The sequence below is a fragment of the Lytechinus variegatus genome, chromosome 13 (assembly GCF_018143015.1).
Source record: "Lytechinus variegatus isolate NC3 chromosome 13, Lvar_3.0, whole genome shotgun sequence".
Taxonomy (NCBI): Eukaryota; Metazoa; Echinodermata; class Echinoidea; order Temnopleuroida; family Toxopneustidae; genus Lytechinus; species Lytechinus variegatus.
Window position 1 is genome coordinate 22,199,928 of NC_054752.1, and position 12,369 is coordinate 22,212,296.

Genomic DNA, 12,369 nt, shown 5'->3' on the forward strand with positions numbered 1-12,369 from the left:
TTATAAAATTATTTTTTTTTGTAAACATGTTAATGAAGTCCAAAAGCAAATTTGTTTTCCCTTTTTTCAACCAAGTACATGTAATCAACAACAAAAAAATTACCCCCTAATTAATTTTACATGTATAACGAGAGTGTATTATATGTACATGGGCATTGTATGTAAAAGTAAATGTTAAGTCTGAAAAAAAGAGACACAACTACACAAGTGTTGCATTTCATGTAACATTTTATTGCCAATCTGCCATATCATACCAGCTTTCTGATCCACAAAAAACAAATTTCAAGTATAACTGAGGACTCAGGCATACATGAAAAAAATAATGATAAAATCAACACTTGGGGAAAAATGTGGGTAAGATACAATTTAGAAAAAAAAATGATGATGTAAAGAGGGAATATCGAGCTTTGGATACATGCTAAATCTGTTAAGATGAATTTAGCACTCAAAAATATGGAATTTTCCTTTTTAAGAAATTGTTATATAAACATGGGCTAATAAAACTGAAATTTTAAGACATCCCTTAAGAAATAATTGACTGTGATTTATGCATGCATGGAAATAGATTTAATGCTTGAAAATGCAAAACATTCTGTCTAATAAATAGAACTGATTGCGATATGTAATAATGGTTCTCATAAAATACAAGTCATGAATAAAGGGACGATATACTCCCTTTATAAGAAAAACAAAGGTGAATATTGAACAAGAGTGTTTGTTACTTGTAATGCAACAACACATGGATTTTTTAGCTGAAAAGGGAAAGGAAAAAGTTGAAATGGTGGTAGGCAAATGCAACTCCCATTCTTCTTCCCATGACACTGACATGTTTGATCATACCAACGCGAGAGTTTTTCGCTGTTCGAGCAGCCGATGAAGGCACAGATTCTTCCCATGGTGTAGTCTGTAGATCTAGAGTTCTGTAACAAAAACAGAATAAACAAAATAATATTATAAGCCTACCCTAGATATTAGTACATAGCTAGCTTTGGCCAAGATACAGTAGGCCCTACATGTAATATAAACCTCAACCTCTGATATTCTTTGCCCCAGCCGCCCCCACCCTTGTCCCATCTATTTTTTTTTTCTCTTCTAGGGCCTAGGCCCTAATTTTGAACATGTTGAAATGAAAAATTAGATGCCGAAGAATAACTTCAAGCAGATCAAAAATTACGACAAGAGTCAAGATAAGAAACTAGCCTGACCCAAATTAAAATGACTTGTAACATCGATTTCAATGAATGTCCATCATGAACAGAATTCAAATCAAATCATCGTCATAAATAATCAAATTTTCAATTAAAAAAAAAGTTTGTTTCTATTCACTAATTCAGTCAACTTTTATTTCAGCAAATTTAAACTTTGAAAGATTCATTTCATATGTCCGTTGGAAATATGTTCTTTTTTTCAAATACAAGTATTCGAATCATGTAACTCACCGCGATATGATTTAGACGGTCTAATCGGAACCCATTTGTAGGGCCAGTTGGGGCAAGTTCGTTTGCCGTGTACCGGTTGGTCGTAGACCTACTGTCCCATACGTGTAATATCATGTAGGCAGAGCTGATCAACTGCGTTTTACAACACAAGTACACAGTCCGTTTTTGCAACTTTCTGGTAGGAAAACGTCAATCAATGTCCTGAAAACATCTCGTCACATTATTCAACATGGCAAATGACAAGGAACAGACCGATAAAAAGAAATATACTGCTAGATTTTTGACTGCTAAAAAATGGTATTTATGCCGTTCGTTGGTTGACTCACGGGTTGACTGTACGGACGCCGCATTTATGTACAGTTGACCTGACCCCGGAAGTGGATACCGGAGACTCGCGCATGCGCAGACTGTATCTGTAAACTCCCTTATTAGAATTTCTAGTTCAGTGCACAAAGTGAATGGAGAATTCACACAGAGCACATGCATGAACTTTGGGTTACTGTTAATAGCAGGATTGTTAATATGGAAGGGGGGTTTCTATGGATTGAATATTGGTAGAAAGTTTCCCATTATAAGATGTTAAGGTGAATAACAATTATTCAAAGCAGTGTTGCACACTGAACAGACCACACTAATAATTCATCAAGCAAGTAACAAACTTTGACAAATCAGAACATAACCTGGTGCTCTATAGCTCCTACGTGTATGAATCAAACCATTTTTCATGCAAATAACTCTTGGATATATCCCTTTAAAGTTGTGTCAGATTGATTTTATCTGATCTTTGGGGACAAATTTTTGGTTGAAGATTGCCTCTTGAAGAGGTCATGGTAGGCAACAAACTGGAAAGAGAGATTGTTTCTTTTTCTACCTCAGTGCTACAAATATACCCATGTTCACACAACAGGTTGTATAGCTTAAGATGATTTATATAACTCTAAGAGATTGTCACTTTTTTTCCAGGGGGGGGAGTACTTAAAAAGCTAAATTCACATAAAAGGCTGAAACTTCTTAAGTTCTTAAGTTCAGGTGATTCTTAAACTGGCAGAGATTGTTTTATGCCCTCCCTCACGGCTACAATATTCATAAAATAGCCAAGTTCGCACAACAGGTTGTAAACATAAGTAAAGAGGATTTTAAACTCAGAAATGGTACTTAGAAAGCTAAGTTCACATAAAAAGGCTCAACAAATCTAATACATGGGATAGCTTTGAAACTTGCAGAGATAGTATCATTTTCTCCCTCAGAACCAAAAGGCATAAAAAAGTCAGAACTGATAGAGATTGTTTTATGCTAAAATCCATAAAAGCCAAGTTCACACAACAGGCTAAAAAAGTAAGGAATGGGGGATGTAAAACGTGAAAGAGATAACGTGGAGAAGTTTCACGGTTCACAGTTCACGATGTGTAACATGAAGAAGGGAAAGGAAATACAGGCAGAGAAATTGACATGGAAAGACGGTCAACCTGCCCGAAACGTCAAGTAACCTCACTTCACTTCAACCTGCTCCTACTCAAACCATCGCTACTCAAGCCATATTCAGCTCATCTCACAAGGTTTAGTCCTTTTTAGGACTTCACTCACTTTCAAGAAAAGAATACCTCTAATTTCCTCTTTTGTATCCTTTCTCATCTTTCAATTTCAACCTTTTTACCTGTTTTTCCTTTCCCTTCTTCATATTACACATGGTGAACCGTAAACCTTCTCCATGTTGTAAACTTCACCATGCAAACCTACAAAGACCATTTAAAAGAGATTGTTTCATTCTCTCCCTTAGGACAGGGATGTTCTGCTCATGGTATGAACAAACTGAAACTTCAAACAGAAATGTTGAATGAACTTTCAAAAGAACTTAGATTACAAAAGCACCGTAATATTATCGAGTCATTAACTTCATTGTGTGGTCTGTATCGCTGTTAAATTCAGCTCAATTTCCTCACAATTATGAATTCATATGCCCCATTAACTGAAAATCTATTATTCCTTTTATGTCTGATTCACTTTTTCGAAAATATTTCACGAGGAATCAATTTTGCCCGGGGCAAGAGGAGAATAAAGGAAACCTTTGGTTTCATGCGTTCGTGCACGAGAAAAGCGAATATGAAATATTTATCTCAAATGTAAGAGGCAGTAGAGGGGATATTTCTGCACCTAAATCATGCATAAAATTCTCTTTGCATTTCAATATCTATAAAGTTTTCTTATTTGTATCAGATAAGTTTTTTTATAGCAGTGGCATCAATATTTTATTAGATGACGGTGCAAAGAGGCGTGCATGTGCACATGAATCTCAGTTCAGGGGCGCCGGATCATAAGTTGCTATAATGACACACTTGCAATATCAGTTTCAAGCTACTGAATCATTCAATCTGACTTGCTGTATATTTGTAATAGAAATTTTGCATTTATTGTCTTCATGAAACAGGAACCAGGGCTCTCTTTATACTAGTGCAGATTATCAGCAGGTAACCATCATCCCAACCACACTCTAAAAACAAATCAGTCAAAAATGACTAGTTAATAGGGTCAGCTGGGTGCAACTGTTTTTCTAGTCATACTTGACTATTTTCTAGTCGTATTTTACTAGAACAGAGTTATTTCTAACTAGAATATATGTCAAAAATATGACTAGCATATCAGTTGCACCCAGCTGACTACTTGTCTAGTCAATTTGACCGATTCGTTTTAAGAGTGCACTTTGGATTTCTCTGGTTTGCCCCACTCGTTCTGGATTTTAAGAAAATAGCCACACTGGTTCTTGGTTCCAAATAATAATAATAATGAGACTTGTAAAGAGCCAAATCCACTCTGTGGAGTGCTCAAGGTGCATAAAGAGCTAAGAGTTAAAAAGCAAAGTTTTTAGAAGATTTTTGAAAGTTTCGACAGAGGTACATTTTTTTTGTACCAACATCCAACATCCTAAATAACAAAACCATAACTACCAAAGGAAATATCAAGAAATTCGACTACAAAAAGACAATCCCTGCAATGACTAAGAGAGGGGGGGTAGATAAACTAAAACATGTAGAATGTTGGTACAAGCTACTGTATCTTCTGCAATTCTAAAGTTGAAAGCTTGTTTACACTTTCCTGTCAATGATCAAAAGAAAAAGAATCCTTACAAATTAGAATAAGCCGTTGCTTCCTCTCCCTTTTGAATGGGGGCCCTTTTGTCACTTCTTCTGATGTCCATAGAGGCCATAAGAACCCTCTCCAGAAATATCAGCACGTCTTTCTTTTGATCCAGCATTTGCTCAGCTCATGGCGTGTAATTGAAGGGTCCTATGACCAGAGTGAACCTACTTACTATGACCAGATAGCACCGAAAGCTTTATTGGGTTCTACGACAAGATAGAAGCTTTATTTGACTAGCCCCGCACAGAGAGCATCTGAAAAGGGGGCGAAACTGGTATGCAAAGACCCTTCAAAGTAAAACCCATTACATTAACCCTTACATTACTACATGTGCCACTTTCCTATCGAATTCATACAGAGACCACCATCACCAGAAGGCAACAAGTCGAACTGCCACTCCTGGATATTCTTTGCTAAAGTACTATATTACGAATCCCCAAGGCAATAACCAATTATTTTCTACAGAAAGATTGCAGTCCACATATAAAAGAACACAGGCTCTACCAAGGGTGCGTTTATTCGACAGTTTTTTACCCTAGAATCATGATTAGAATCATGATTCAAATCACGATTCTGCAGAATCACGATTGCGTTTAGTCGAAATTGAATATAATCATGATTAGAATCACAAACATGAAACACGAAAAAAGGGGCGTTTGGAAAGACGTTTCTGTAGAATCACGAACGAAAAAGGTCGTATAAACGATATCGTGATTTGAATCATGATTCTATGACGTCATTGTGTCGTGCTTCTTCCGGGTTCGACTCAAAGGCGCGCGCTGTGTTTCGTGCAGGTTAATTTTCGTGTAGCAGTATTGCCAGCATTTAGGAATTATCATTCTGTGTATTGTACCCCCGGGGTTGTACTGTAGCGTCATTTGTATATTTCATTGTTTTCATCAATCATTTCTTCAAGTTCCAAAGGCACAAATTGGACTGATCGACGATGAATTAACTCAGGGCTGTGCTTGTGCTTTGGGCTCAGCCTGAAGCACAAGCATCCCTTACCGGGATTCACAGAAATAAGACGATCCCTTTCAGCGGCGCTTGCGAGGGAGGGATTTCAACGGAGATGTGGCACTGCCTGTCGAGACAAAATTAACAGAATTCGTGCCCAGTACAGGACCATCATAGAAAAGAAAAATCGATCGGGAGGTGGGAGGGAGGATAATGACCCCTTCTGGTTCCCGATCAAAAACAATATGAGGTACAATACACGGAATTCTGGAAGTAAAAGATTTATTTTTCGGAAGCCGAGTAAGCGTTGCACTTGCACAAACGTTTGCTCGTTAGCTCCGGCGGCAGCAAAAATCTAGCAGCCGACGTGAAGTTAGAAACACGTGCGAAAATGTTGACCTATACTTCCTGGGTCAAACTGCGCACTGTGATGCGCACTGGATCGGCCCGAATTCAGGGAGAAACAGCGTTAGAAAGATGGTCGTATAAACGCTGATTCTGTCGGATCGTGATTCATGCTGCTGTTTTGAATCATGATTCATGTGATTCAAATCATGATTCTGGGTCGAGGTCGCATAAACGCAGCCTTAGTTCATTTGCCATTCCCGAGCTACTGCCCCACCCCTTGAGAATTCTTAGAGATATTACTGGTGATTAGTCCTGCTGTTGAATAAACAAAATTTTCAATCATGTTTCAATTATAATGATATTAATAGAACCGTTCTTATATACTACATTAATTCATTTCAAACTGTCTCAATGCACATCAGGAAAAATAAAGATGAGGAAAAGATGCTAGTAATTAATGCTATGATCTTATTATCACCAGTTAAATAAACAAAAAAGGTTTTCAATAAAATTTGTTACTTCTCAGATAGGATCAACTAATAAAACTTTGATCACGCTACATATTCCGAGGAGTGACATCTTGAAATGAACTCAAGAAACTGAATGTCAACGACTCTTGGCAATTTGCCATTTCTTGTATGCTCTACTAGCTGGGCAGGTGTGAGCTACCTAGCAAGGTCCAATAAAGGTCAAGTGTAATACCCCTTTTATAAAACTAATTATGCGGATATCTGCATAATTTGGCCTTAAGAGTTAAAATCAGAGCAGGACCAGAGTTATCCGCATTATTTTGATGCTGCAATTATCCGCATAATAGCAGCATCGGGACCAGATTTTGACTTTATGAATGCATTTCCAAAGTAATGTGGATAATTGCCATGGTGCGGTCACAAGGTCACCCTTTTCTAACCAACCCCATCGGAGGGGGTGTGTGCAGTTGCCATGACAATTATCTGCCTTTTTTAGGTCAGGCGCTCGTAAAAAATAGTGCGGATTATCTTCGGAGTTTGTGAATGCAATTTTTATTGAATTATCCGCATTAATCTTAGGCGGATAATTGGAGGATGGGTTTGTGAAAGGGGTATAAACTGTATTCTGGCCACAGTTACATACAGTTTAGTGATTGATCGTGGTGCTGATATCTACAATTGGGTGCATTAATTATTGTGTATGGGCGATCTCAAATATCGGTCCTGTAATCAATCGCTAAGCTGTGTGCTACTGGGACAAGAATTTCAGTCACATCTGACTGGAATAAGATTTATGGAAGTAAAGTCTAAGGTGCAGTGGGATTTTGGTATAACACAGTCCTCAATTTGTGATCAATTGTAAATTTAAAGCAATGGTTCTGATTGGTTGACAGTAGGTTTATTCAACACTTTGCATGAGAAACAATGATCTTGATTGGCTGATTCCATTAAATATCATGATCAGCAGCAGCCTATTGTCACCACTGCCATCATCATCATCATCATCACCATCATCATCATCCTAATTTATCATCCACATTCTAATTATCATCAACATCCTAATCATTATCATCATCCTAATTATAATCCACATTCTAATTATCATCATCATCATCATCACCATCATTTTCATTATCATCATCATCACTTTTATTATCACCATCATCATCATCACCATCACAACCATCATCATTACCACCATCAACATCATCGTCATCATCATCACCACCATCATTACAATCGTCATCATCACCACCATCATTACAATCATCATCATCACCACCATCATTACAATCATCATCATCACCACCATCATTACAATCATCATCACCACCATCATTACAATCATCACCACCATCATTACAATCATCATCATCACCACCATCATTACAATCATCATCATCACCACCATCATTACAATCATCATCACCACCATCATTACAATCATCATCATCACCACCATCATTACAATCATCATCATCACCACCATCATTACAATCATCATCATCACCACCATCATTACAATCATCACCACCATCATTACAATCATCACCACCATCATTACAATCATCATCATCACCACCATCATTACAATCATCATCACCACCATCATTACAATCATCATCACCATCATTACAATCATCATCATCACCACCATCATTACAATCATCATCATCACCACCATCATTACAATCATCATCATCACCACCATCATTACAATTATCATCATCACCATAACCATTACTATCCTCATCCTCATCACCAACCATCATTATTATAATAGCCGTCATCCTCATCGTTGTCACTCCATTATCATCATCTGCATGGTCAACATCATCAATACCTACAGTACACTTTGCTGGTGTAACAATATCATATTTATGTTGCAAAGATCAAGAATCACAAATCCGGACATATCTTCTGTTTTTGCATACTTCAACTCTACAAAAATACATTTGTGCCTCAAATACATTTGTGCCTTACATACACATCTGGTGTCTCTATTATGCACCACACCATAGAAACATTTCACGATCCTCTTTGTGTTATTTTAACTATATTAAAAGGGAATTTCCCCTTTTTTATCCAAGTCTATCAAGTGTATATGTTAATCACTTCAACACAACTCAGGACAGATCAATTACTCTCTACTAATATCAACATTGGCGCTAGAAAAAGTGTTATTTGCTCATAAAATAACAATCAATCAAAGTGAAAATATTTTCCTAGTTCCAACAAAGATTGGTAATGCATATGGTTGACTCCTAGAAAAAAGAGAAAGGTGAAATGGAAGTTGACATTTTGAAGCTCATTGTCAAAATCAACTGAAGTGTTTATAGACAAACATTACCTTTTCTTTATGAAATTACAAAATTGATATTCTAAATTCCAAGAATTAAAAATAAATCCAGATCGACTTTGAATACTGACCAGCCGAATATTAGATTTACATGTTTAAAACATTGTTGGTTTAAATATAAATCTAAAAGATTTGAATTTTAATCTTTTGAGATTAAAAAGTTAAATTCTCTAGATTTAAAATCAATATGATGTACAAGAACATCATGTTGGCTGAAAAGTTGAAGGCATTTTCAATTCATAAATACAATTTGTTTATATACATGGAACCATCCAAGTCCTTCTGCACAAAATTCAGAAATTTATCTGTTGCACCTGAAAATCGGTCATATTTGAAATTCCTTCCCATGATAAAGATCTGTAAAATTTTGATTTGAAAACCAACCCTAAGCCCTGCACACCCCCCTTTAAGCGGGGATAATTGCCAAGACTGCAAATGTCATCATGTTGGCACTAATTTCATCAAAAGTTTGATTTGGAATGAGTCTCTATGCCCCCCCCCCCCCCTCTCCTCTCCATACTCTCTTCTCTCTTGCATTTCTTTTTTTTCAATTGCTCGTTTCTTTCTTCTATTTTCGACAGATTTCTGCTGATTTTTAATGGCTTTTGAGGACTCTGAGGAGTTCAACTTGGTGTCATTAAGAGTAGGCGAGCCATGGCACCTGGTCAGATGAAAAACATAAGCTTACAATTACATGGTGAATTCAAAAATTGAAACTTCATATATGCTTTTCACACTGCTTAAATGGCATGCCCACAGAATATAGTGAACTTGAGTTTCAAAGGTGATCAAAGGTCACTTCCACCCTATTAATATGAAGAAAAAATTAATACTTATCTCTTTAATTGAAATAAAGGATTTTATGTTTTGATTTTTTTCAGGAAACACTTCCTTAATATAACCAAAGCCTATAAATGAGATAGCAGATACTGTCTTTACTTTGTCTTCTATCATTTACGTTCCATTATATTTCATGATTTTTTCATAATTTACGTTCCATTATATTTCATAATTTTTCATCATTTACGTTCCATTATATTTCATAATTTTTTCATAATTTTTAACAAGGTTGGCTTCACATACAAGGAACAGGTTCTTCATAATCACATCTACATCTGATCAAAAATAGAAATGCCATTTAGGCCTTTATAAAAATCATACTACAAGATGAAAAGTCAATGTATGACATCTACAGCCCATGATCTTGCAGCAAATTAAAGATGGCTATCATAAATGAAGTTATTAAAACTACTTCATGTAGTTTAAAACTTAATCAACAATCTTGATGCTTGACTGGTCTGAAAACCAAGGGCACTTATGATGGTGGTCCCCAAGTTAGCACACCTAACAATTTGAGTTAAGATTGAACATGAATTTCTTTTTATTTCACATAATCTTCCACTTAATAATTTTTACAAACAGATAGATCAGCTATACGGAACTTTCAGAATAGATGAATTCAGCTAATAGCACGGTAACTTATACTCGAATTCACAAAGGTGGTTTTTAAAACCATCAGATGAATCCATGGTTTATGTAGATTTCCTGTATAAATCACGCCTATTTACCGCGCATATGTAAAGAAATGTCCAATGCTGATACACGAGCGGACTCATTAATTCAAAACAGTGGACTCATGAATGAAATAGCGTATTCAACCATAATAATGATAACTCTTATTTACCCAGGGTAGCCACTCTCAGCTGTAAGCTGTTCTTCCAGCGGGCCCTGCATAACACAACACAATATGTTATTATTACCCTTCTCCATTCTAAATGCTGAGCGCCAAGCAAGAAGGCAGAAGGTACCAATTTTATAAGTCTTTGGTATGACTCGGCCGGGGATCGAACCCACGACCTCCCGTTCATGAGGCGGACGCTCCACCACTGAGCCACCATGGCAACAGGCATCAATTTGGCGTACTGTGACAAAAGCACGCATCAGCATTGGACATTTTTTTATTGCAAGGTAAATAAGCATAATTAATACAGGAATTCTACATACACCATGGGTTCAACCGACGGTTTTAAAAACCACCTTTGTGAATTCGGGCAACAGTGGCCTTAATTATAAAGGGCTTTCAAAGAAGAATTAAACTCACAAAGTATTATGCAATGATCCAGGTGTGTTGCTATGTAAGTAAATAGACCCCAGTAGGAAATATCCATAAAAGAGAGCCTCAAAGCCAACTTGGTGAGCTTTGTGTGTGCGAACAAGGGGCCTTTTCACACATGAATCTTAAATCATCTTTGTAATGATGATTTCTATTGTAATGGTGACTGTGATTAGCGTTCGTGATTCTAATCATGTTCTTGTTTGATTCCACACGTGCTAAATATTCATCATTAGCCTTATTTTTCGCTGGAATCATCATTCAACTTACAATTTTTTTCACCATGTGAAAGGCGGAGTGTCAAGAACCAACAACTAATGCCAGCCTACTCCTTCAAAGATCTCTATCTCCGGGAAGCAGGGAATTAAAATTCAAATGCGAACAGGGGGTGAAGAAACAGATGGCATTCAAGTTGGCACCAACTGTAAAGGCGGCAATGGCAATGGCAGATGGTGAGGGGTGGGATCAGATTTATAACCTTGTCCAATAGCAAGCCGACAGCTGCTTCAAGGGGCAACTCAGCAGCAAGCCCAACCGCTATCACCAGAGCCGATCTTGGCCTCAATAATAAAACCGGGGCACCAATGAGTAAAACTTATATCAATGGCAATTAAAAAGCTGCTGGGCAATCCTGGCCTCAATCTTGATCTCAATATTAAATAGCAAGGCACCATTACATCCAGCTTCCAATGAATGGCAATTTTAAAAAATTCAGTTACAAGTAAACTACTGAAATAAGTCATTTGATCTGCTGGGGATTCTAGTTGCTATTAACTGTAGGCCTATGCTTTTAATGCAAAAGAGCTTTATCTGGGGTCCAATTCATAAAGAGTTACCACTATGATAACTCTGCCGTTATGGCAACTACCATGGTAACAGGGCTCAGCAGCCGATAACAATCAAGGATAATTTGGTGGATTCACATTATGGCGCGCCATCTATCGGTTACAGCGGACTGGCCAAAATCTGCAATGCCTCATGGGAAAAAGTCGACATCAGTTACGCATCGAAAGTACTGAAGTGCATGCATGCTTGCAATTATTCAGCGCTGGCCGACGCGGCTCGACCGGATATGATGTTTACTAAGGTCCAAGAGGTGGAGAGAAATTTGCCTGCATATTTCTTTGCAAAATTTAGACCTTTTTGGTGAATTGTTACCATTTGGTTTCCATTTTTTTGAAGCATCAGTCACATTACAGTACAATAGCATCTGCGCGATGTTGACCCAGAATTTAGAAATTTGGCCTGTTCACTGTGACCAATAGATGGCGCATAATATTGTGAATCCACTGAATTAATGGCAAGGTTACAATAGTTGCAAATCTTGATAAAACTTTATAAAGCTCCAATGCAAGAAAAAAATGATAAGAACTAAGGAAAATCACAGAGAATATGTCCCTATATTTAATGTCGATGAAAATATATTGCAAGAGTCGGAATTGTTATGGTGTCTGAAAATTGGCATCCCTGATACAACCATAACAGAAGCTCCATGTTACAAGAAATGAATGATAATTGAAGGTGCCATGGCCGAATGGTCTAAGGGTG

General features: G+C 37.1%; 1 long non-coding RNA gene across 1 annotated transcript; it reads right to left on the minus strand.

Moving 5' to 3' along the window:
• Positions 1-210: 210 nt before the first annotated feature.
• Positions 211-1,866, minus strand: LOC121426380. Its single transcript, XR_005971601.1, has 2 exons — positions 1,440-1,866; positions 211-920 (listed from the first exon to the last, which is right to left on the minus strand). It is a non-coding gene; the product is annotated as an uncharacterized LOC121426380 (long non-coding RNA).
• Between the last annotated feature and the right edge of the window lie 10,503 nt (positions 1,867-12,369).